General features: G+C 37.6%; 1 protein-coding gene across 7 annotated transcripts in view; it reads right to left on the bottom strand.

Moving 5' to 3' along the window:
- CHL1 (cell adhesion molecule L1 like) overlaps positions 1-26943 on the bottom strand; it is a 244699-nt gene that overhangs the window by 193682 nt on the left and 24074 nt on the right. Inside the window, exon 1 of one of the 7 annotated variants that reach the window (XM_058166234.1) lies at positions 6532-6648. The exons of the other annotated variants lie outside the window; for them this stretch is intronic. The gene's annotated coding sequence lies outside the window, so the exon portion shown is untranslated. Of the gene's footprint in view, positions 1-6531; positions 6649-26943 lie in introns of those variants that run through there. 7 annotated transcript variants of the gene reach the window in all.

Here is a 26943-nt window from a genome sequence, read left to right as displayed (position 1 = left end):
AACTTTCCAATTAAAGCATGATTTTGGACTTAGAAATTTAAAAGCCTACATCGATAAATACTATTTTGGGGAAGAGAAAACTAAGAAAAAGTTAAGACTAGCTAGGATTAAGTAATAATGGGACAGCTTTTATTATTATTATTTTAAAAAAGCTGAATGTTCACAAAATAGGATTATTTCAATAAACATGATTAATGCCATGGTTATTTTCCTATCCAAAGCCTCTTCTATCTAAAAGGCAGCATACCAGACTTGTATAAACAGCTATATGAGAGAATGCCTCTCTAAAGAGAAAAGAACAAAAGACGAACAAGGTCAACTTCAGAAACTGGTATCATCCACATTTGCATTATGAATGCAATCTATAATTATACAGTTCCCACTTTGCTGAAGAGATTTCCATATTTTTAAAGTATTATGATGATTCAGGCATTAATAAACAGAGAGCTCCATGGAAAAAAAAGAAATGAACTTACATTTTTACATACACTTATGAAAAATCACTGTGTATTATGTATCCAAAAACATGGGATGATTACGTTTGTAAAATAAGACTTTGGTTTCCTGGGTCCTTGATAGATGATATTGTTTCATTGGGGGCAGGTGGAGGGGGGGAGCTGGAATGCATTCACTTTTGTCAGTTCTTCCCAACCAGGTAGGAATCATGGGAGTTAGGCAGTCCTTCATATAATCAGTCCCTATGTCATGTAGGTATTTGTAGGTTATAGACAGCACCTTAAATCACACCCAGAAGCATAATAGCAATAGCACTTAGACTTATGTACCACTTCACAGTGCTTTACAGCCCTCTCTAAGTGGTTTACAGAGTCAGCATATTGCCCCCAACAATTTAGGTTCTCATTTTACCCACCTCAGAAGGATGGAAGGCTGAGTCAACTTTGAGCCTGGTGAGATCTGAACTGACAAATTGCAGGCAGCCGGCAATCAGCAGAAGTAGCCTGCAGTACTGCATTCTAACCACTGTGCCACCTTGGCTCAAGGATATAATGGAAATCAATGCAATTTGTGAACCAAGGATATTATTTGAGCATACTGAGACATGGTCACTATTGCTGACTCTGCCACATCTTAGAACAATTGAAGCTTCCAACGAGCCCCATTCTAGAATAAAACCATAGGCAAGAATATCAATAGTTGCTGAGGGATCAATTTGCTTCAGTTCAATTTTAATTTTGTCCAGACAGCCAAAGCCTCAAGACAACAAGATAAGACTTCTATAGCATTATCAGCAGGGCCAAGGGTAGTGATGCACAATTGAGAACCATCGATTGGGTATTACGATACTACACTTACACAAATAGATGATCTATCACAGTAGCTTCATATAAACATAAAGCTACAGGACAAAAGGGTCGAAACCAGTGGTGGGTTTCTACCGGTTCACCCCAATTCAGGAAAACTGATAGTGGTGGCGGTGGAAGGCTCTCCCACCTGCCTGGATGTCATCATGGATGCTGTGAGCATGTGCAGAAGGTTCTACACATGTGCAGAAGATTCTGCACATGTGCAGAAGCACCATGCATGAGTGAAGCGAGCACACGCACACACCCACTCACATTTCTGAACCAGTAGTGAAGGTAAGTGGAAATCATTACTGGTCCAAACCCTGCAGCATCTCAAAACTGATAAGCCATCTGCCCAGCAATGCCTGCTCCAAACGGAACTATCTACTCTTTGAATTACCACATTTATCAAGTTTGGCTAAGGGAAAGGAAGAGATGGTCATGAACAAAGTTATTTCCTTCATTTCCAAATGTCTAAGTTTATGTATTTCAATTTCTTAAAGTAGAAATTCTTTTTCTATACATCAGGGAAAAACAGCTATTATAGCATGTGATTTTATTAATAATATGACAGTAAATGACTTCATGTAAAAAGTGCAAAATAACATTTTCAATTTAATATATTCTGCATCTCCAATTTTTCATTTTAAAAGTAACTGTTATCATTTAAAATTCAAACTTTAAATTTCTTAAGTGCAGTTCACTGATCCACTGCAATATCAAATATTATAAATCAGCAAGCAGCAAAGTATATTTAGTTTGCTAAAAATGTAATAAAATGTATATTGCAGAGAAAAGCAGCAATGATAGTAAAAAAGCTTGGAGACTAAACTCTACAAAGAACGGCTGCAGGAAATTAGCACGTTTGGCCTAAAGAAGAGAAGGTTAAGGGAAAATAACAATTTTACAATATATGTAAGAATAACACCAAGAAGCGGGTATAGATCTATTTTCTAGAGCACCTAACAATAAGACAAAAACTAATAATAAGAGGTTTACAGAGAGATAGCCAAACATGAAATTAGGAGGATTTTTTTAAAATAGCAAAATATATTATGCAAGGGAATGTTCTATCCTGAAGTCATGGGTGTTCATCATCAGAGGTTTTCAAGAAAAGATTGGGCAGCCATCTGAGATAGAAACGATTGGGCAGCCATCTTGTAAGGCCTGGCTTCTCCCCTTTATTCAAGAAAGTAAAGACTCTTGAAACTTGGCATTTCAAAAGGAACCTTTTATTGAACAGGGGTGATAGCAGGGCGAAAACAGGCTCTGAGGGACCGTCAGGCGATTAAAATAAAGGAATTAGAAACCCCTCCCATCAGTCCAATGTGGATTCAGCCAATCCCTAGGTGCAATGATGTTATTGTACCGGCTGCTCTGAGAAAAAAAATGATAAGGGAACTTTCTCAGGGTCATCCTCCACTGGCTTTTGAACGATGAAGTCCACATGGTCCTCCCTCCCCTTACATTCCCCAAAAAGTGCAAAAAATACCAGGGCACTTAGGTGCCAGGCTAAAGGTTATAAATCTATAAATTGCAGGATACAGGATACATAGGGAAGAAAGTAATAATCAAAGAAAGTAATTAAAAATCCCCCCCTTCCCCTGAAGAATGGCAGATAAGCGGATCTGACAGCCCGGGAAGTGGGTTGGACTAGATTCTATTGCACTTTCCAACTCTATGATTCTATGATATTAGGCAAAGTTGCTAACAAAATGTTGGCTGAAATGTGCAAAGTCTATACCAGTGTCGGCGAACCTATAGCACGCGTGCCGGAAGCAGCACGCAAAACCATCCCACAATGAATGTGCAGCCTCATCGGCTCCTCTTTGCATTTCTGTGCTCAAATGCGCACCGGTCAGCTGGCTGTCATGCGTGTGGGGGCAGCGGACCCCAGAAGAGCGGCGGTCTATTGTGCATGCACAAGCCAGCACTCGATCTTCCGGGTTGATGTCACTTGTATCCATGATGGCCAGCTGTTTGTTGGGTGTTTGGGTGCCAGCTCACACATTCACAATGGACCACCACTCTTCTGGGGTCCACCGCCCCCACGTGTGTGATGGCCAGCTGATCGGTGCATGTTTGAGCACAGGAACGTGAAGAGGAGCTGGCAAGGCCACACATTCATCATGGGATGGTTTCACGTGCCGCTTCCGGCACGCAAGCTGGCACACGAGAACACCAAAGGTTTATATATAAGGTGAAATGAAACAGAAGCTTCCCATCACTGAAAGTTTTCTAGAGGTTCCTAACTGAAATCAGATTTGAAATGTAAGTGGCTTGGAGTGCAAACTGAGTAGGTCACTTGCACAGTCTGCTTGTCAAATTAGGTCTGCTTAGGTTAGATTTTATCCAGATCTGCTTGTTTTTAAAAGTTTATTCCTGCAGGCAAAGCATAGGAGCCATCTACCTTAACTTGATTAACATGATAATGACATGGCTTAAATCACTTACATGCCTATTAGCAAAAATAAAATAAAGATACAGTAACTTGTAATGGGATTGTTTAAAGCATGTTTTTAATCCACTACTTATTTATGGCAGTGGGACTTTGAAAACAAAAGAACATAACCACTAATTATATTGACATAAACTAGAGGAGTTACAACACATGGCTTTCTCTTTATTACAAGCTGTAGTTTGTGGTATACCAATACTCAATCAGCACTTGTATAATGAGGAAAAATATTAATTCCACTCTGCTATCCCATCTACAAGTCTCACTTTCAAAGGATATCAATGACCCTTAAGGTATTGGTTATGTTATAACATTTGCCATTCTCTCCCCTGCTATTAAAAACCACCCTTGGGTTTTTAATAGAAGATTACTATTGTTCTTCTACAACACTCTACAAATTTAGCAGTTTTTCTTTCAATTCAGATAATACATCGTGACACTAGGAGAGCATTCTTATCAGGCTTTGCCTATAAGAAGAACTGGCCAAAAAAAGCAATGCCTCTTATTAATTGGAACAAATTATAGATCATGATTTATAAATATGTTCACCCTAGCTAGACCTGGTAAATGACTGTGGCTCAAAGATACTACATCTCTCTTCATCCCATCATTGTCTGGAAGGCTAGAAAAGACTCTTGCCTGAAATCTTGGATAATGAAAGGGTTTTGATAATACCATAATACAATGATCTCACTGAAATAAAGTATAGAGGTAAGAGGGTGTCAAACTCATGTCATCACAGCGTCATCACATGATCTTGACTTTTTGCTAAATCGAGCATGGGCGTGGTCAGTGCATGATGCATCCAGCCTGCGAGCCGTGAGTTTGACACCCCTGATGTAGGAGAAGTATTGACAGAGTCAGGGGGAGAGGTAAAATGAGGGATCAGCCTACAATATGTAGCCACAAAGTCTAGCCTTCCTTGACTGCTGTTGACCTTTATTTAACTCTAACCAGATGTTGACCATTAGTTGAGAAAACTCCTAGGCATAGGTTTTTAGCAATAAATAAGTTAAATTGAAGCGTCACATGTGAACCCGGTCTTTTGCGCCTGACATATTATTCTTAAACCATATTCAGAATAGTCATGATATAGCCCCATTCAAATGAATTAAAAATCAGTCATAAGTATCCTAGGTACTGAAAATTTCAGTAGAAGTAAAATGAATATGGAGGTAGACTTTCATATTTTTCTAGACCGACAGACTTTTCTCAATCCCCCTTTTACAACTTTTACATTGCCATTCATTTGCTATTGTTTAGTAGTAAACTTCCAGTAATTATGTCTTCTTTCTCATTTCTAGATACATACTTTGTTACTAATCATGATAAACAAAAAATAAATAAATGATATAATGATCTTAACAATTATTCCAGTTACTCATTGTTAGTAAGTACACATGAGAGTGTTTGCCCCAAAGTCAACAAGTGTCTTCCATGGCTTAATCTGGACCTCCATGATATCAACCCAACACCTTAAATACTATAATGCACCATCCTGGGTACCTATTGCTTTTTCTTTTTTAATCCATTTAATTCAGTGCATGGAATAATTAAAACAGTTATATTCACAGAGGTTCAGCAATAATGCAGGAATCAATGACAGCCCAAGAGATATCATGCTGGAAGAGACTGAGATATGAATCAAGACGTTTGGCACTAGAAGCCCCTGTCTGTTGTTAAATGATTGGTTTCAATTTAACTTGTCTTCTCTTTTGAAAATGGCACTATCAACACTAATTTACAGACTTTCTTGTTTGATTGTTGTAAGGCATGGGTGTCAAACTCGTGGCATCATGGCATCATGATATGTGACATATCAGGGCTTTTTTCCCCTTTGCTAAACCAGGCATGGGTTTGGCCAGCGCATGACACATCCAGCCTGTGGGCCACGGAGTTTGACAGCCCTGTTGTAAGGCAACACATTAAGCACTTGCACCAAGTTTAATAGCATAGCAGCTGCTTTTTATACTGAAAGCATTAGATTTAATTCCATGGTTAGTACAATGCCAGCCTATAATGCCGGAGTTCACCTGGTTAAATTTTACATATCACATGATTTAACTCTTGTGTCAATCACTTAGGATATAATGAATCAATGGAATGACTTAGTAAAATATAGTTTACCATATTCTAACGCTATCCTCATCATATTATGAAAGTACTATGATAATATTGGAAAATATATTCATTGCTTTTTTCCTTATTTATGAACCAAATATCAACAAGTATCACTCGACTTACTTTACAGTTAGACCCACAGCCAAGACTAGAAGACCTCCAAGGTCCTTTCCAACTCTGTTATTGTTGTGTCTTGTCCGCTCTCACCGCAGCCGGGGTCTGCTTATCTGCTCCCGAACACGGAGGAATGTATGCCTCCCGGCCCCAGTTCTGGCTCCATGCCCAGACAAGCTGCAGAGGAGGGGGCACCTCCCGGTCCCAGCCCTGGCTCCATGCCCAAGCAGGCTGCAGAGGAGGGAGCATCCCCCGGCCCCAGCCCTGGCTCCATGCCCAGGCAAACGGAGCAGCTAGACCCCTCCCCCTCCTCCAGAGCATGTGAGCCTGAGGAAAGTTTACTTCCAACAACAGCTGATTGGAGTGACCCTCGCATCAGAAGATTGGATAGGCGGAGGCAACAGAAGGAAGGGAGGGGCAGGCCTTAATGAGTGCTGAGTCATGGAGCCACACCCCATGGCCTATATAAAGGATCTGCTTTCTGGCAGTCTCTGAGTCAGGCAAAGTCGAACTTATCTTGCTGAAGTCACTTACTAGTCTCCTGCCTGCTCTGAGGACTTTGCTAGGACTTTGGGCAGAGCTGCAGAGGCAAGCCTGATTCGGATTTCCCTGACCTGGCCGTCAGCGGAGGAGTGGGACACGACAGTTATTCTGTAAAGAAGATTCAGCATGCATAATTCCAGAACAGTATTTTTCAACCTTGGCAACTTTAAAATGTGTGGATTTCAGCTCCTAGAATTCCCCAGAATACTGTCAGCTACTCTAGACCAGGGGTCTCAAACTAGTGGCCTGCAGGTTGGATGCGTCATGCACAGGCCACCCCCACCCCAGCTCCATGAAGGGAGAAAATGTTGTGAAACGTCACTTGACACCCATGCTCTAGAAAGTAGCTGTTTCTGAACCATACTGGATTCTGTGCCTGTCAAGTCAGGGTACTTGATGCATTGATCTCCTGTTTACATAAACCATGAATATCTAATAGTGCAGTGACTTTTTCAGAATGGGATGACAGCTGCAGAAAAGTTAAATTGTAATTGGTTCCATAGGCAGAAAAATGACAATTTTTTTGTAGAAATAAGTTCAGAGGTTTTCAAATTATAGGTTCATTAGTCAAGTCACTTCTGCAGCATCCCCCAAAATCCTTTTCAAGTGCAGTTGAATTAAGATCATCATCCAAACCCAATTTCTAGGATGGCAAGTCTAACACTCTACCATTCAAATGCACACAGAGAGAAAGAGAGAGATCAGTAGTTACAAAATGAGCTTAGGGACAGGGAAAATGATGTACATGATGACAGATACAGACAATAATGTAGATTTAAATTATTTTTAAAATTAGAAGCAAATAATACATGGTGAAACATTTTGAGGAAGATGAATAAAGAGTGTATTTCTTAAGAACCAGTAAAAATAAGGTTTTATACAATTTTTCCATCACTTGGGCTAGAAGGACACTCATCAATTTCACTCATTTAAAATCATTACACCACACTGACCTTTAGTTTCCTTTTTTGACATATAACATAATTTCTTGGCCTTTCCAAAACACTTTACTGCATATTCTAGCTAAGTAATCTGTGGAAGGTTTTAAACTGGAGGCTGGATGAATCCATCCAACTTCAAGTGAGTTAAAAACCTTAAAAGTATTTTAAGCAGACCCATTAAGGGCATATCCACCTTGACCTTAATATGAACCACCAAGCAGCCCTAGAGGCAAGAATGGATGAAGTTATCTTCTACCCACCTTCAGTCTACATGAAATGTCCATATTTTCCAATAGCAAGTTGAAAATAGTGTTTTCCAACTTTGTTGGCTCAAACCTTGTTGTATTTTACTTAGTTTGTTTGACTCCCTCTTCTCAGGGGTTGCCACAAAGTTTGACTCCCTCTTCTTAGGGGTTGCCACAAAGAAGAGGGAGTCAAACTATTCTCCAAAGCACCTGAGGGTAGAAGAAGCAATGGGTAGAAACTAATCAAGGAGAGATGCAACTTAGAACTAAGGTGAAATTTCCTGACAGTTAGAACAATTAATCAGTGGAACAACTTGCCCACATAAGTTGTAAATGCTCCAACACTGGAAATTTTTAAGAAAATGTTGGATAGCCATTTGTCTGAAATGGTGTAGGGTTTCTTGCCTGGGCAGGGGGTTGGACTAGAAGACCTCCAAGGTCCCTTCCAACTCTGTTGTTGTTGTTGTTGTTGTTGTTGTTGTTGTTGTTGTTGTTATTATTATTATTATTATTATTATTATTATTATTATTATTATTTTCTCAAGTAAATAGACTGAGGAATGTCCTCTCATTTGAGTTAATGGCTGCTGCACTGCCTCTTAGTGCTTTTGAAACCGTTGTAGTAAAACAAGGATTTCCATAATATAGTAGTTACAATATTTCCCTGGCATAGAGAAAATCACTGTTTTGAAACAAGGAAGAATGCACATATGTATTTAACTGATACATTTCTTTCCCTAGCTACCTTAATTTTCCTGACATTCAGCTGATAGCTTTGCTGAAGCCCCTCTACATTAAGTGTGTGAAAAGAACAATGAAATGTTAATTAATACACAATGGGCTCTTTTTTAAAGAGAGAGGGGTGGGTGGGGGTGTTAAGCTAGAGCTGATTAAATGGGAAGGAACGGGAAGACCCTACAGAAATCAGGCTGATGAAGAGAAAAGCCTAAAGATATTATACTTCCAATCAAGAGAAAACAAAGCAGATTCAAGACAAGAAAGAGAAAAGTATCTTGTGTACTTTCTCTGTTCTTAATGTTCTTTGTGGTCAGTTGGATAAAAAGAGAAATAAGTTATTATATTTGTATGTGTTGTCACTTTTGTGAGAAGGCACACAAAGACTTGGGAAAGTAGGAGGTTAAAAAACCATTATTTAGTGCTAGCAACTTAATGCTGTAAGAGAGCAAATTATTTTATGTGTCACTCTTAATTGTGATTGCTATAAAGATGGCTGGAAGAAGTGCATCAGAGATCTACAATCTGTGACTGAAAAGCTGCATGAAGCCCAGAATGCATTGGATATTGTCCCACAAAAATGTCCATCAAGCTGTAATATTTCATATAAAGCAAATGATGGGAAGTATTGATTTAGTTAATATTAAATATAAATGGAATTATAATTTGCTTTTATCCTGATTTTGAATTATTTATTTTTTGTGGTCCCCACCAAGAATACAGTCTCCAGAAAGCTAGCCAAAGGATTATTCCCAACCCTCAAAGCAACACATTCTATTTGTTTATAGTGGAATGATCTTCTTCATTCCCACAATGTTCAATTGATATAGGGTATTTCTATTCTTCAGATAACTCATATCATGTACAGATTTTGGCAGCAATCAAAGGTGATTTCTTCTTTCTTTCTTTATTTATTTTGTCAAATACATATTAAATAATATATATAAGCATGAATTGAATACATAAAATGAATACAACTAAAGGGAACATTAGGACAGGGATGCTAGGCACGCTGGTCCTCTTATGCATGCCCCTTTCAGACCTCTTAGGAATGGGATGAGGTCAACAGAAGACAGTCTTAGGTTAAAGTTTTGGGGATTTGGGGATGAGACCACGGAGTCTAGTAGTACATTCCAGGCATTGACACTCTGTTACTGAAGTCATATTTTCTGCAATCGAGATTGGAGAGGTTCACTTTAAGTTTTCATGGTATCCTCACTCAGATTAAGAAACTTGAGACTTTTGGTAGAAAACTCGAATTGGTAAAGAACACAATTCTTTCCAGATACAGAAAGGATATTTCAAGAAATATTCTTTAAAGAATATTCTTTGAAGAATATTTCTTGAATATTTGGAGAAAAAAAGTAATGGAGTATAAGTTCATTGTCTCTATCCCAAAAGATATCTGGCAGCACGAGGAGGAAGAGGAGGGAGAGGGGGAGGAGGAGAAGAAAACCACTTGGATGACACATGAAACATCTCTTGACTGCCTGTCCTGATTATTGAGATAATCACGGAATACTTTTACCTGGTACTTATGAGAATTACATTACAGGTAATTCTCGACTTATGACCAGAACGGAGCCAAACTTTCCATTGTTAAGCAAGACAGTTGTTAAGTGAGTTTTGCCCCATTTTATGAGCTTTTCTTGCCACTGTTGTTAAGTGAATCACTGCAGCCGTTAAGTTAGTAAAATGGTTGTTAAGTAAGTGTGGCTTCCCCATTGTCTGCTTATCAGACGGTGGTCGAATGACCCTGGCAACCACATAAATACATCGCAATTTTGAACACGTGACCATGGAGATGCTAAAGGTAAACATAAAGGTTCCCCCCACACATGCGTGCTAGTCATTTCTGGCTCTAGGGGTGGTGCTCATCTCTGTTTCTAAGCCAAAGAGTCAAAGAGCCAGCGCTATTTGAAGACGTCTCCGTGGTCATGTGGCCAGCATGACTAAATGTCAAAGGCGCATGAAATGCTGTTACCTTCCCACCAAAGTGGTAACTATTTTTTTATTTGCATTTTTTATGTGCTTTCAAACTGCTAGGTTGGCAAAAGCTGGAACAAGTAACCGGAGCTCACTCTGTTACGCGGCACCAGGGATTTGAAACGCCAAACTGCCGACCTTTCCGATCGACAAGCTCAGCATCTTAGCCACTGAGCCACCACATCCCTCTACAGTGGTCTTAAGTGTGAAAAAGAGTCTAAGTCCCTTTTTCTAAAGCCATTGTAACTTCAAATGGCCACTAAACAAACGGTTGCAAGTAGAGGATTGCCTGGTGGATATAAGTCAGGGGTAGTCAACCTTTTTATATCTACTGCCCACTATTGTATCTCTGTTAGTAGTAAAATTTTCTAACCGCCCACCGGTTCCACAGTAATGCGCCGTGTATTGTTGTCTGCGCATACCTTTCACGCATCGTGGATTGGGTTTGGAGGGGCCGCCGGCTACCAGCTCTGCTTGTCTGTTACAGCTGGGTGGTATGGAGGGAGACGAGGCTCCCTATTCTGGGACGAGGCTCTTTTGTTTGCGGTCGCACTATAGCGCCATTTAGTTTCACTTACATAAGGTGAACTAAACTTATGTGCGGGCGATACAAATAGTATATTTTCAGAAATTTAAATTGTCATGGGGAATTTTATGAAAACCTAATGAAAAATTTTTTAAATAATGCTATGAAATTTTTTTTTATAAGTCAATTAAATTTAAAAAAAAGGAAAGTGCTTCACTATTGGACAAAATCCCTACCGCCCACCATGAAAGCTGAAACACCCACTAGTGGGTGGTAGGGACCAGGTTGACTACCACTGATATAAGTTAAAGGGAGAATTGTTTTGGTAGGATTGCTTTCACTTATAATCATTCTGTCGCAGAAGGGCTTGCTTGCTTCTACCTGATTTTCATTCCAAAACTAAACTAAACATTTGTATTTTACTAGGCTTTCATTTGTAAAAAAAAACAACCAAAAAAAACCCAAAAAAAAAACACAACCTGAGCTTCTTTCAAACCTTAAACTGAGAAGAAAACAGCTTTCCTGGAGAGTTTTCATTTTATTTTGTGCAGCTGTAGTTCCTACATGGTAATTTTAGGTATGAATTTGTAGACCTGTGGTTTTTATGGGTTAGCCTGAAAGTTGCCTGGAATTGCTGATTGGTACTGGATATGCTGAGCACATCTTTTAGGAGTAATAAAAAGAAAATATGTTGAAGCTTTGTCATCCATAATCACATTATAGTATACATATTGTTGCTGTACGTTTTAAACTTCAATTCTAAGGAAATATATTATTTGTGTCAAATAAACATGGATGCTATATATTAGTGGCAAAACTAGAGAAAAAGTTTGTGCACATATTTAATGCTGGAATTTAGATACAAGCACATGCTTATTATAGTACTACTCTTGAAAAATGTTTTCCAGGAATGAATAGTAAAATCCTTAATCAAACCTGACTTCAACCATGGATTAAGAACTTATGTTTCACCCATCATTTTGGCCTGACAAGTAATTTAGAACTGTGATAAAAATCAATTACTCCAGTGATATTTATGGGTACTGAATAATTCATTCATTATTATTCATTTTTGTTCCCACACAGTCTCATGCAAAATACCAAGACAGAGAACAGTTTAAAAGCATTTATTCCATAATAAACCAGAATAATAGATAAGAGAGATACATGAGCCCTGGATTATTTTGAAGGGAAGAACATTTTTAAAATATGTTATTTTTTTAAAAAGGTACTAGTTATTAACTAAATGTAAATCCAAATTAATTATTAATGCAAGGAAACACAGACACATATACCTATACTTACTGCAAATTATTTGACTATTTTTCTTCAGATTTACTTTAAAAAACACAAAACCAATTCTGCTTGCCACACCCCCAAAATCAATTTTAACCAACATCTTTCATCCTGATTTTAATGAAAAAATAATAATTTGGACAACACAGTTGTATAAAACCTTGCTTCCATGTAACCTATTACAGTTTTGGTTGCCATGATGTAAAAAAGATGTTGAGACTCTAGAAAGAGTGCAGAGAAGAGCAACAAAGATGATTAGGGGACTGGAGGCTAAAACATATGAAGAACGGTTGCAGGAACTCGGTATGTCTAGTTTAATGAAAAGAAGGACTAGGGGAGACATGATAGCAGTGTTCCAATATCTCAGGGGTTGCCACAAAGAAGAGGCAGTCAAGCTATTCTCCAAAGCACCTGAGGGTAGAACAAGAAGCAATGGGTGGAAACTGATCAAGGAGAGAAGCAACTTAGAACTAAGGAGAAATTTCCTGACAGTTAGAACAATCAATAAGTGGAACAACTTGCCTGCAGAAGTTGTGAATGCTCCAACACTGGAAGTTTTTAAGAAGATGTTGGATAACCATTTGTCTGAAATGGTGCAGGGTTTCCTGCCTAAGCAGGAGATTGGACTAGAAGACCTCCAAGGCCCCTTCCAACTCTGTTATTCTAAATTCTATTGTTTTTTGTTGTTTTTAGTTTGCTATCATTATAGCAAAATCAGTAGCTTCACTGATTATTTTTCTTTGCGAACTAAAGGCAGGTTATATTATAGGTCTAAATTACAGCTTTATTGTAATATTTATTGTAGAATAAAGTCAGCCACTTTATTCTAAACAAGGGAATCTCCGAATACACTGTTTTCCCAAGGTTTCCAAATCCTTCCTTCTCAGAAGTTAGATTTGCAAGAAAGTGTACAGCAAGGAATATTGGAGGCAGCAGAAAAATACAATGGCTGGTCTTTGTTATATTAGATAATCCCTAGGAAAGGCCAAAGCATTAAAAGATCAGTCCCACTCCAAATCAAGAAAGTCAGGATTACCATTTATGTTATTTGAAAATTGATTCAGTCCCTTGCCTGCTGTCATAGCCGTCTCTCTCATGTTTTGCACACAAATCCAAGAACATAAAAAGAGTTGCGCTGAATCAGATCAAAGGCTTATCAATGCAATAGTCTGATCCTTCGGTGGCCAATTTATAAAACCTCTTTTTATAAAAAAAAGCCGGAAGTAGGACATGAATACAGTTACCCCCTTCCTTTCACATTCTCCAATATCAATATTGCATGGAATTCTGGAGGCAATGCCAGCATAGCTAATATTTCACCTTATCTTTAGATAGGTCCAGCGGCATCCATAGGGTCACAACCAAAAGGTAAAAATTAAGGCATGATTGAAACCTGGTCCCTTTTATAGTGCATCAACAATCTTAAATCACCTTGAGGAAAGTGCCATCTTCCCCACTTTGATTCCTCTCTATGGACAATACTAAGCTGATATATGAATGCCAGCTTATTTATGTATAAGTCCTGATCCATCTTAACATAACATAATAACAGAGTTGGAAGGGACCTTGGAGGTCTTCTAGTCCAACCCCCTGCCCAGGCAGGAAACCCTGCACCATTTCAGACAAATGGCTATCCAACATTTTCTTAAAAATTTCCATTGTTGGAGCATTTACAACTTCTGCAGGCAAGTTGTTCCACTGATTAATTGTTCTAACTGTCAGGAAATTTCTCCTTAGTTCTAACTTGCATCTCTCCTTGATTAGTTTCCACCCATTGCTTCTTGTTCTATCCTCAGGTGCTTTGGAGAATAGTTTGACTTCCTCTTCTTTGTGGCAACCACTGAGATATTGGAACACGGATATCATGTCTCCCCTAGTCCTTCTTTTCATTAAAATAGACATACCCAGTTCCTGCAACCATTCTTCATATGTTTTAGCCTCCAGTCCCCTAATCATCTGTGTTGCTCTTCTCTGCACTCTTTCTAGAGTCTCAACATCTTTTTTACATCGTGGCATGTATTGGAATATTGGAATGCAATATTCCAAGTGTGGCCTTACCAAGACATTATAAAGTGGTATTAACACTTCACGTGATCTTGATTCTATCCCTCTGTTTATGCAGCCCAGAACTGTGTTTGCTTTTTTGGCAGCTGCTGCACACTGTTGGCTCATATCTAAATGGTTGTCCACTAGGACTCCAAGATCCCTCTCACAGTTACTACTATTGAGCGAGGTACGACATATATGGTACCTGTGCATTTTGTTTTTTTGGCCTAAATGTAGAACCTTACTTTTTTCACTTTTGAATTTCATTTTGTTAGTTAGCACCCAATGTTCAAGTCTGTCAAGATCCTTCTGTATCTTGAGCCTATCTTCTGGAGTGTTGGCTATTCCTGCCAGCTTGGTGTCATCTGCAAATTTGATGAATTCCCCATCTATCCCCTCGTCCAAGTCATTGATGAAGATGTTGAAGAGTAATGGGCCTAAAACCAAGCCTTGGGGTACTCCACTGCATACTTCCCTCCATGTGGATGTAGTTCCATTGAGAACTACACGTTGAGTGCGGTTGGTCAGCCAGTTACGAATCCATCTGGTGGTGGTGCTGTCTAACCCACATTTTTCTACTTTATCTACTTTAGTAGGTTATGGTCTACTTTATCAAATGCTTTGCTGAAGTCCAAGTAAATTATATCGACAGCATTCCTCTGGTCCACTAATTCTGTCACTTTGTCAAAGAATGCAATGAGATTAGTCTGGCATTATCTGTTTTTGACAAACCCATGTTGGCGTTTGGTTATTACTTTGTTTGCTTCTAGGTGTTCAATGATCCGTTGCTTGATTATCTTTTCCAGAATCTTCCCCGGTATTGAGGTCAGGCTGACAGGTCTGTAGTTTCCTGGATCTATTTTTTTCCCTTTTTTGAAGATGGGAACTACATCAGCTCTTTTCCAGTCCTCTGGCAGTTCCCCTGTGCTCCAGGATCTTTGAAAGATATAGTTCAGTGGTTCTGAGATCTCATCTGCCAGTTCCTTCAGAACCTTGGGGTGTAATCCATCTGGTCCTGGTGATTTGAACTCGTCTAGGGTAGACAGGTGTTCACTTACCATTTTTTCCCCTATTTTAACTTGTGTTCCTAATCTGTTTTTTGTGGTGCCGTTTTTGATAGGTTGGATTGTTTTTTTCCTTTTGTGTAAAGACAGATGCAAAAAATGAGTTAAGTAGATCTGCTTTCTCCCTGTTGCTTGTCACCTTCTTGCCACTTTCTCCCAGCAATGGGACAATTGTTTCTTTGACTTTTTTCTTGTTTTTAACATATTGGAAGAAGCTTTTTTGTTATTTTTAACTTTTGTCACTAGTCTTTGTTCGTTGTGAGCCTTAGCTTTCCTCACTTCATCTTTACAGGCTCGGGCTATTTGCTGATATTCTGCCTTAGTTATTTGCCCCCCTTTCCACTTTTTATACTTGTCCTTTTTGTCTTTCAATTTGTCAGATAGTTCTTTTTGCATCCATGCTGGTTTCTTTTGAGATTTATTATTTTTCTTCTTCATTGGTATTGCGCTAGACTGGGCTTTTATAATCTCACTTTTCAAAATTTCCCAAGCTTCTTGAGTTGTTTTCCCCTTGAGGATTTTCATCTATGAAATCCTTCTCAAGCTGTCTCTAAGTTTATTGAAATTAGCTCTCTTAAAGTCCAAGACTCTAGTTTGACTTTGTTCTACTACTTGTGTTTGCATAATGTTGAATTCCAGTATTGCGTGATTACTTGCCCCGAAGGTTCCTGTAGCTTCAACACCTTCTATCATTTCATCTCTGTTAGTGAGAATTAAGTCCAATATGGCTGATCCCCTTGTTCCCTTCTCTACTTTTTGGGAAATGAACTTGTCTGCTAGGTTTGTTAGAAACCTGTTGGATCTTCCACTTGGTGCAGAGTTTGTCTCCCAGTTAATGTCAGGGTAGTTAAAATCCCCCATTACTACTGTGATGTGCTTCCTACATACCTTAGTTAGCTGACTAGCAAAAAGTTCATCTACTTCATCTGTTTGGTTGGGTGGCCTATAGTATAGACCTATCATCCCCCCCCCCTTTAATATTGACCCAGATGCATTCAAGAACAAATGCTTCCTGACAAATGCTTCCAGTACAACAAGGATAGGAATACCAAAAAGCTAAGAATCTAAAATGGTTCAGAGCAGGGAGTTAAGAACTGCCCGGTTTTTGGAGTTTAGAATTCAACAAACCAGTTTACAAAACCCTTTTGGAAGGTCCAGAAATGCTCCAGGCGAACGATATAACAATTTAAATGCAAAGCCTTTGAACTTAGTTTATCACTCTCCCAGGGTTTTCAAGACACACATACATGAATACATATGCTTTCTGCTCTCCTGTTCTTCCACTGCCCTTTGATCAGATTGTATTGAACTAGTCTCTTGTTTAATACATTGGCTTTTTCTAAGTCCACAGCATGATCACATTAGAGTAGAATGTACATAAAAGAACTAAGAGAAAAAAAAACACAGGACTTTGGCCTCTCCCAATACATGAATAGCAAGTGTTTCAAAGGCAATGAATGACATGTTTTTATTGTGCACTTAGTTATCAGTAGTAACAAAAGATAATATATAGCTTTTATGATTAAACATGATATAAAATTTACTATAGTAAACAAGAAAGCCTACCGCTTGTTTTGTAATTCCAGGGCATATATAATTTAAATTGAGCAAGTTTTTTAAATCATATTTTCCTGAAAGGAACAGAAATTCTTCAGAGATAGGGATGCCAGTGTAGATAAGTTGTCCTTCTACCATTGTTTTATTAGGTTAAGCTGACCATAATCATCAATCTTCTTGGTGTAACGGTGTATTTAAATAATAGAGATCTCCTGTTTTTAGCTCACAGAGACTACTGTTTTTGCTACTTGTCCTATTTTATATTTAATCTAACATATTCATCTAACTGAATATGTGCAGCTTTGTTTTAAACATTCATAATTTATGGGTAAACAACTATGCCAAATTATGCTATTGAAATGTGCCTCTCTTTTGTTTTGTTTTCCCTATTCTTATTTCTTTATTTCTATGACTAACATTGTTTCTTGATATTTCTGTCACAATTACCATGGCTTTAAAAAGACACCATTTAAAAACCTACCAAACCATTCCAACTTATAATTACCAAAAATTAAGTCTTTTGAAAATACAGTGTAAAGGAATTGAGAATTTCTATCGTATGGAGTAAGGTACAAGACAGTAAATGACAAAATGTGCATTATAACTTCTTGACAAAATACCCTTAATTATGTGCCTGCATTAATTGACATAGGTACATGAGGGCTGGATTTGCATCATAACATTTTGAATTATTCAAACTTATTACAAATTAAGTAAAACAAGTCCCTTTTCATTTATTTCAACCTACATAATATAAAGAAATCTATTAGTTTCATTTTCACTGAAAACAATGGGTTTAATTAAAAGTAACAAAAGAGTTTGTGAAAAGAACACAACTTTATAAAGAAGCCTGCATCTTTATAGCAAGTTGTTGGAATACATCCAGAGGGCTAGAGCCAAAATGGCAAGGATCATCTGTATGGTATACAAACTGCCTAGCTTGGTTATAATGTCAGAGCTAAATTGGGTCCAGTTCCAAAAGTAGTTTCAGCATCATTCCAAAAAGAGATGAACAATAATTTATTTTAGTGTCTTTCCTGGGGTTCTGAACAATTGCTACTCTGAATGCATTAGGAATTTTAAAAGAATGTTTTATGTAGCTTTGCCTTGTTCTGTTTCCAAAATGGATCCTGCTTAATATGACATAAAACCATGTGGCAGTTGTGGGAGACCAGATGGGCTACGGTTTGGGCCGTCATTGTCTAGGCTCTATCACATACTTAGTTATTTTACCAGGTTTTCTTGGCTTGCTACTCTTGTGTTAAACAGCCGAAATTATTTAGCCCATTCAGAAACAGGGATTTTATTTTTCTGCTGCATCACTTTATATCGCAGCAATCTGTCAGGAAGGCAGCCTCGTATCAGCTATCCATTTTTTGTCTCCTATCATTTTTGGATGCTTAACTGTATTTCTATAAGCAATTTAGTATTTTGATGAGCAAAATCTAAAGGGAGTTTCCATCTGACATTAAGGTTGTCATGCTGGATTGCTCATATCATTGCTCAGAAAACAATGCAGACGCTGTTCCCCTTTTTCCCTGAAATTTCCAGATGTATTTCACAGGCTCTATTTAGATGTTTATCTGAATGCCTGGGGGTAGAGAATAATAGTGGCCATACTACTTAGTCCGTTGGTCCCATCCCTTGTTCTCTCAGGGATATTCACATAAGTGGTCTGAAGAGGAAGCTACATTTATATTGACTCAGAATCAAGCACAGGGCTTTGTCTGATTAATGAATGAGGATAGGTTGGCCCCCATCATTCATGCACTGCTAATCTCAATATTAGATTATAACAATGCCCTATATGAGAAATTCCCCCATGGGACATCGAGAAGCTGTATTTAGTGCAGGATGCTGAGATGATGAGAACAAACTGACTCCTAATGCATACAAATTATGTCTTCCTAAAAGATTTCTACTACCTGAGATTCATGATTGAGCTAGATGCTGGTATGTATTCGACATGTAGTCGACATGACCTGAGTTTAACTCATAGAATCATCTATTACAATGTCCTTCCTGTTAAAGACTACTTCAGCTTCAATTGCAACAATACACGAGCACACAATAGATTTAAGCTTAATGTTAACCGCTCCAATCTTGATTGCAGAAAATATGACTTCAGTAACAGAGTTGTTAATGCTTGGAATAAACTACCTGACTCTGTGGTCTCTTCCCAAAATCCCAAAAGCTTCAACCAAAAACTGTCTACTATTAACCTCACCCCATTCCTAAGAGTTCTGTAAGGGGCGTGCATAAGAGCACAAGCGTGCCTACCATTCCTGGGGGAAGGATTTTGCAAAATCTCCATTCCTACTCCACTCTGGGACCAGTCAGAGATGGTATTTGCCTGTTCACTGAACTACTCAAAATTTCCGCTACCGGTTTTCCACAACCTGCTGGATTTCACTCCTGCTTCATGCGCAATACAATAAATTTAATAAACAAGGATGCTTATAAATTCCAGAAATTGGTGTTCCAATTTACAGATAGAAACATTTCCAAGGAAACCAACCAAAATCCATTTTAACTAATGATGGAATAACTAAACCGGTTATTAGGGCCGGTTTAGCTCACGCTGGTAAAGCCTGTTATTAAGAACACAGTAGCCTGCAATTACTGCAGGTTCGAGCCCGGCCCAAGGTTGACTCAGCCTTCCATCCTTTATAAGGTAGGTAAAATGAGGACCCAGATTGTTGGGGGGGCAATAAGTTGACTTTGTAAAAATATACAAATAGAATGAGACTATTGCCTTATACACTGTAAGCCGCCCTGAGTCTTCGGAGAAGGGCGGGGTATAAATGTAAACAAAACAAAACAAACAAAACAAAACAATAAACCACCCAGAAGCAATTAAAAGTTGAAATGTTCCTTATAGTTTGTTGCTATATATTAATTATTACTCTCCTGCAATCATTCTGCTGTTTAAATTCTATTATTTGTAGCTGATCATTCTGTCCAAATCACAGGTAAACAACCTGAGAATCCTTAGGTTTGTGTTAATCCTAAATCCTAAAATATGCCAAACTCAAGTATAAAATAATAAATGGCATGTATTTCCACTGTTCTCAGGCATACCATTTGTAACGTATACCCTACAATAATTGATTTTACAATCCCATCTCAGTGCTGGTGGACTTTGACCTGCCTGTTTCCTTTACTTGGTTAAATCCAGCATTTAAATAGAAGCTTTTCAAAAGGAGCATCCAGATAAATGCTTGACTCAGAAACAAGAGCTATAGTTGAAAGTGCAAAAGCCCAGGGAAGCTTTTAGTTGCGAGCTGTCCTGTTGTGAATCTCTCCTGCAAGAAGATAAGAAAATGTGTGTTTCTGGGTATATATCCCCGAATATAAGTACATAAGAAAACAGTATGTAAAACTAGACCTGATCTTTAGCATAGCACAAGTTGGGTCAGGCATTCTGACGAGCATTGAGAATTTAAAGCTACCTTAAAATAAAATGAGGCATATGCACGCCCCCCCCCCCAAAATCAATATTCTTTGCACCAGTTGCTTGCAAAATTAGACTATTAATTTTGCGTAAACTAACCTAACTGAAAAATACACTGTGAGAGATTATGGTAGGAGCGGCTGTTGTGCTAGACACTATTAGAGAGCAAGCACTTTAATGAGATCCCTGGAGAGTCCATTCACATCTTGGATCTTTGTCTTGAAAAGAACATTTTTTTTTCTCCCCATTTAATTGTCAAAACTCCATTACAACGTATGAACAATGAATAAAGCAATTATTAATTTAAAATAGAAGAATCAAGAATTACCTCTCAAAAAAACACTGTTCTTAAAGGAATCCTTGCCTTACCTATGTCACAGGCTCCTTTTATGCTTATATGTGAATGATGTTTTTTTCCCAAGAACACCTGGTGCCATAATCAGAAAAAGATTTAATCGAATATATTAATATATATTAATAATGTGTACACACATATATATGTGTATGTATACACACACACACATATATATATAGTCCAAGATCCTTGAATTATAATCATTTTTCAGTTTCTACATGTATGGCACTCTTTCAAATAAAACCATTATCCTTCGCCAATGAACAGCCTTTTCTCTTATCTAAAATATCTCCTGGTAATTTTGCATTTCATTCATTCATTCATTCATACATACATACATACATACATACATATAATTTGCACCATCATTGTCTTGGTCTGTATATTACAATGGCTCATCATCACTGGCCTCAGAGGATTATTTGAGAAATAGGCTAACTACCATCGCTGATTTTCTCTATCACCTTCCGCATCACTGACTGCCATAAAGGAAGAAGAGACTGAAGTGCTTAGAGGTAATCAAATGTTCTAATGTTGAATAAATATTCTAAAATTATGAATTTAGGGTGCAGAAATAGTATATATTCTGGAGAACAGAAAAATAAGTAGTTGATCTCTATCATCCTTATCTCCTCTATTATCGGCATCTTTATCTCTATCATCTCCATATCTCTACTGCTATCATCTGTCTCTCCGATCTGTATCACCTCTATCTCTCTTTCTCTATCAACTTTCTCTTCCCTCTCTCTCATTTCTGTCTGCTCTATCCCTATCATCTCTGTATAGCTATATCATCTCTATCCCTAGCATCTCTACAGCTATCAATAAACAGTGATTTTTCAGTTCTCCAGAATGATCTCATTCTTTGTTAATCTGCATAGATTATAAACATGTAAATATTTTTGTGAAGTGATTCTCAGAGATCTTTCCTCCTACTGATTAGCACCTCCTTATTGGCAGACGAATAAACTGGCATAAAACTAGCTGCCCCATTTCTGACTCAGGAAGGTTGCTAGTAGAAACTGTTGCTATTTACAATTAAGCAGGGGAAGTCAGGGGAAAGAGATGATGGATTTATCTGCTTTGTTTTGCTTTTCTCTCTTTAAACATGAAAAAAATAATAATCCCTGAATATATTTCATTGTGGAACTGAAGTGACGGCTGTGGAAAAGGGAAATTTTGGACTAGATATATGGTTTTAGTTACCTGTCAAAATTTACTTTATTTTTCTGCAAGAGTTTCTTTGGGTGTTTATTTGTTTAGTAATAATAGTTAATATCGTAAGCACCATCAACATGGTACCAGGTTAAGCGTGCTCTTGAAAACCAGGGGCAAAGATGCCAATGCATGCCAGTTATTGGGGATGGTGGAAATATTTGCAGATCCATTGAAATACTTCTAAACCCAGGTCCAATAGCAGCCTGACTATCAGCTGTCAAGCATTTGTGAATGAAAATTTAGTGCTCCCAACCCCCTGAACAATAACTGGCATGCATGGGAAGAGTTATGCCAAAAGATGGCACACAGATTGCTAGCCCCCTCTCTCTTTCTCTCTCTCTTTCCAATCTGCTACTGCTGGTTAGAGAATACAATGGAAAAACCAGTTTGAAAGAACCAGACTTTGCCATTCTTCTCCTGCTCTGCTCAAAACATAATGACTCTGGAAGATAGTACCAGGGGTTGGAGGGAAAGATGTGCCTTCATCAGCCTAACTTCCCTGAGTCACAGGGACTAGTGGAGAAATATAATAAATAAACATGTGACCTCAGCCCCTAGGTGTTAGCTGATTGCTAAACTAGCAGATCAGAGTGTATCCAGAGCAAAATGATAAGGACAAATTATCTCCCAGCCCAAACTTACTTGAATTTAATTTACGCATGAATTTAATTTATCATCATCATCAACATCATGATCATCAATCTTAACATTTATTATATTTATTTATCAACTTTGAATGCTACCCATTGGCTGTGAGGTTGCCTCACTTATCAGACTTCAGACATCAGGCAAACATTTTTTTTAAAAAGAGAGAGTTACCAGGAATATTTGGGATGCAATTAGGTGCAAATCTCTTAGTTCCTTCCTTAAAAACATACCCTAAGCTTGTCACCCAGAGATTCTGAATTCCAAAGGGCTTTCTAAAAGGTCAGAAGAATATGCAAAAGAAGAGGTTACTTTGGAAGCCAGCAACTGAAACATCCTGAACAATTAGAGCATGACAGAACTAAAAATTAACACGTTGTTTAGTTTATCATGGAATTCATGGAGTTGGGTTATTCAGTTTACATGCTGCTGACGTCTTCCTTAAAAGTTTTCAATGGAAAGTGTGGAGAGTAAGAGACTTAAAATCAGCCATATCCTTAAGCCATCTTTCACCAAGCTGCCCTGTCTCCAGAACATACTATCTGGAAGTATAGGTCTAATCAAGATTTTCCAACATCCAAAAGCATCAGTCTTATAATTTAAGGGTATCAGATTCCCTACCTCCCACTTCTTCCCAGGTGGGAAGCACTCTTGTCCTTGGCAGAGAATAAAAAATGGAAAATCCTATAGAATTATCATCAACAAATGTAACTCATATCAATGTAATACATATCTGCAACAAACATCAACAAGCAATACTGTCCTATACATGTGAAGGTGGAAGCAAAATGGACTTCAACTCCTATAACATGAATTAATCTGAAGTTTAAGTTAACCTTCAAAACAAAACACTCAAAAAGTATTGTTAGAAAAAGTGCACACCCTAAGTAAAAAATGTGGAAATCTTGTATCACTATTTTTGCTAAGTTGCGTAACAACTCTATTATGAATCTAATATCAAAATGACACAGATCATCAAATTCATAAGTGGTACTCCACATTTCTGACACCCTAATCTACTTCAATATATAAATGGCCTTCATATTCTTACCCAATGGACCAAATATCTTATTCAGCAGACTAATTGGTTCCAAATCTCTGCTAAGCATCAATGATATTAGTACTAGAGGCTAACTTAAACATTAGTTGTGTGTCAGTCATCAAGCAGTTTTTAATTTCTCCGCTTCCTCAAGAGAGCAGACATATAATGGACTAATGCTCATCAGAGGTTTCTGCTTGATTTCCCTCTTAATTTGCAACTTAAAATATAGGAAGATTTTCTTTAGGAAGGACAACAAAAGGACAACTAAAACCCTACTTGAGAACAATAAATGGATTGGGGCTAACTGATCTCATCATAACTTTAAAATAAACTATTCATTGATTATCATTTCTCTCTGAATCTTTGGCTGCCATTTCTATAATATTATAGAATGTGCCTTTGTTATGAATGTGAGCATTAAATCATGGATACTTTATGAACATAACAATTTATAATCCTCAAAAACAAATAATATATCAATTTTATTCAATTCTGAAAGAAAAATCCAGTTATCTCTTTTGTTTTTAAATCTCTCTCCCTCTCTCTTGGTCTCTCTCTCTCTCTCTCTGTACATACAACACAGAATTAATTAAATGTCTTAATTTGAGCTAATTTAGAAAGATGTGGACATGGAAGACATGATAAGTTTCAACATCATGGCTGATGATTAGTGAATCAATTTAGAATATGACTTTTTTTGTTGATCACTTAATTGGATGACTATATCAAACTGTGGTGAACTTGACATTATAATGAAAAACACATTTTTCTTCATAAGCTTACTGTTGTTACTTTGAAAGACAGACTTATTTACAATATAAAGATGATTACTTTTTCATCCTGATGTGAAGTCGGAATTGTTCACTAAACTCTTTCTACAAAGCAGGACAGCAAAATTCATATTTCCTATTGCACTATAATAAAAGAGACAATTACATTGCTATGTATAAAAGCTACCATACCTCAGACACCATTAGTTTCAAAGCCTGTGCAAGCTAAATGCTGCTTGCTGGGAATAAACCAAAGAAATCTGATCAATTTCAGAGATAATGTGACAGGTCCCTAGACCCCCCTCCCCTTCCCTTCCCCCCTCCCCCCTGCTTTTGGTTGATAATATATTTCTTAAAAATTGTAGATAAAAACTCTGTGATACATTATTATTAAGATTATTTTTGACAGGCTCCAAAAACCAACAACAACAACAACAACAACGCACTGAAGTTGTTCTGACTTCTTTTAGTGTTCTTCACCTACAGACAAAAATCTTGCCAAACTAAAGCAAACCACTTTCACCATTAAACCAGTGGTGGGTTTCAATTCTTTTTACTACTGGTTCAGTGGGTGTGGCTTGGTGGGCGTGGCATGGCTTGGTGGGCGTGGCTTGGTGGGCGTGGCAGGGGAAGGATACTGTAAAATCTCCATTCCCTCCCCACTCCAAGGGAAGGATACAGTAAAATCTTCATTCCGTCCCCAATCCAGGGGAAGGATACTGCAGAATCCCCATTTCCTTCCGATCAGCTGGGACTCGGGAGGCAGAGAGTACATGTGGGTGGGGCCAATCAGAATTTTTACTACCGGTTCTCCAAACTATTCAAAATTTCCGCTACCTATTCTCCAGAACTGCTCAGAACCTGCTGAAACCCACCTCTGCATTAAACAGAAATATTTTACAAGAAGAGTTCTTCACTCCTCTAATTACAACAAAATACCTTATGCCACCAGATTTAAAATCCTGGGTTTGAATATTTAGAACTCCGCCGCCTTCGACATGACCTGAGTTTAACTCATAGAATCATCTGTTACAATGTCCTTCCTGTTGAAGACTACTTCAACTTCAATCACAACAATACATGAGCACACAATAGATTTAAGCTTAATGTGAACCGCTCCAATCTTGATTGCAGAAAATATGACTTCAGTAACAGAGTTGTTAATGCTTGGAATACACTACCTGACTCTGTGGTCTCTTCCCAAAATCCCAAAGCTTCAATCAAAAACTGTCTACTATTGACCATTCCTAAGAGGTCTGTAAGGGGCATGCATAGGAGCACCAACGTAACTACCGTTCCTGTCCTAATGTTCCCTTTCATTGTATCCAATTTCATATAGTTATTACATACTTATGGTTATATATATATATGCTTATATATCATATAGTTATTTCATGCTTATGCTTATATATACTGTTGTGACAAATAAATAAATAAATAAATAAATAAATAAATAAATAAATAAATAAATAAATAAATAAATAAATAAATAAATAAATAAATAAATAAAACCCAGCCTATGCTGATACTGAGTCAACAGACAAGGACATTCTTATTCTAAGAAGTTTTACATAGTATTTAGCTTGAAAAAAACACTCTTAAGAGATTCTTAAGTATCAGAATATCAGAATACAGTTCCTGTATTTTCCAATGTGGGGTCTTAGTTAATAGTTTAACTTTTGTTTTGTTCTACTTCTGCTCAAGCAACCACATCAGCTGGAAGATCTCAATGGCAAAATAACTGCTTCAATAAATAAACAATGGGGAAGAACGAGGAAAAAAAAACATATTCTCTGAAAACTCATAGGGAGGAGCTGTCTTGACTCTCTCCCATCTAAACTATCTAAACTTCACTGTCTTTTGCTCCTCTGGAATGCACATCCTCCCTCTTGGAAATCAGGACTATTTTATTTTATTTATTTTATTTATTTATTTTGTCACACAGTATATATAAGCATAAGCATTAAATAACTATACAATATATAAGCATATATATAAGTATGAGTATTTAATAACTATATTAATTGGATATAATGAAAGGAAACAATAGGACAGGAACGGTAGGCACTCTTGTGCTCTTATGCACATTCTACCATAATTTTTGTGCTTTTCTTTCTTACTGGGATGTATCAAAAACTGACTCACTGGCTCTGGTTGGGACAGGTAGTCCTATAAAATTACATTCAACAGAACCCGCAGAAAATTGGCTTGCTTCCTGAACAGAACCAGACAGTAAGGATAATGAAATTCCATAGATGATAATCAGGGATAGTTCAATACATTTTTAAATGAACATGAATCTAAAAGCAGAGTCAACTGAGTATGAAAACCTATATTTGTCAAAAGCATGATAAACTTCGCATTTATGGGTCTTCCACTGCCAGTAGCAGGGAGTTCTCTGAACGAAATATTTAGCAGGAAAACAACTTGAAATATGGCCAACTGCCTCCTTTGACCAGTCACAGATTAATCAATGTAAATCAGAGAAAAATGCAACAATTGTTATGCAATAGTGATATAATT

This window comes from Ahaetulla prasina, chromosome 2, assembly GCF_028640845.1.
Source record: "Ahaetulla prasina isolate Xishuangbanna chromosome 2, ASM2864084v1, whole genome shotgun sequence".
Taxonomy (NCBI): domain Eukaryota; kingdom Metazoa; phylum Chordata; class Lepidosauria; order Squamata; family Colubridae; genus Ahaetulla; species Ahaetulla prasina.
The sequence above is the reverse complement of the archived record's forward strand: the minus strand, read 5'-3'. Positions and strand labels throughout refer to the sequence as shown.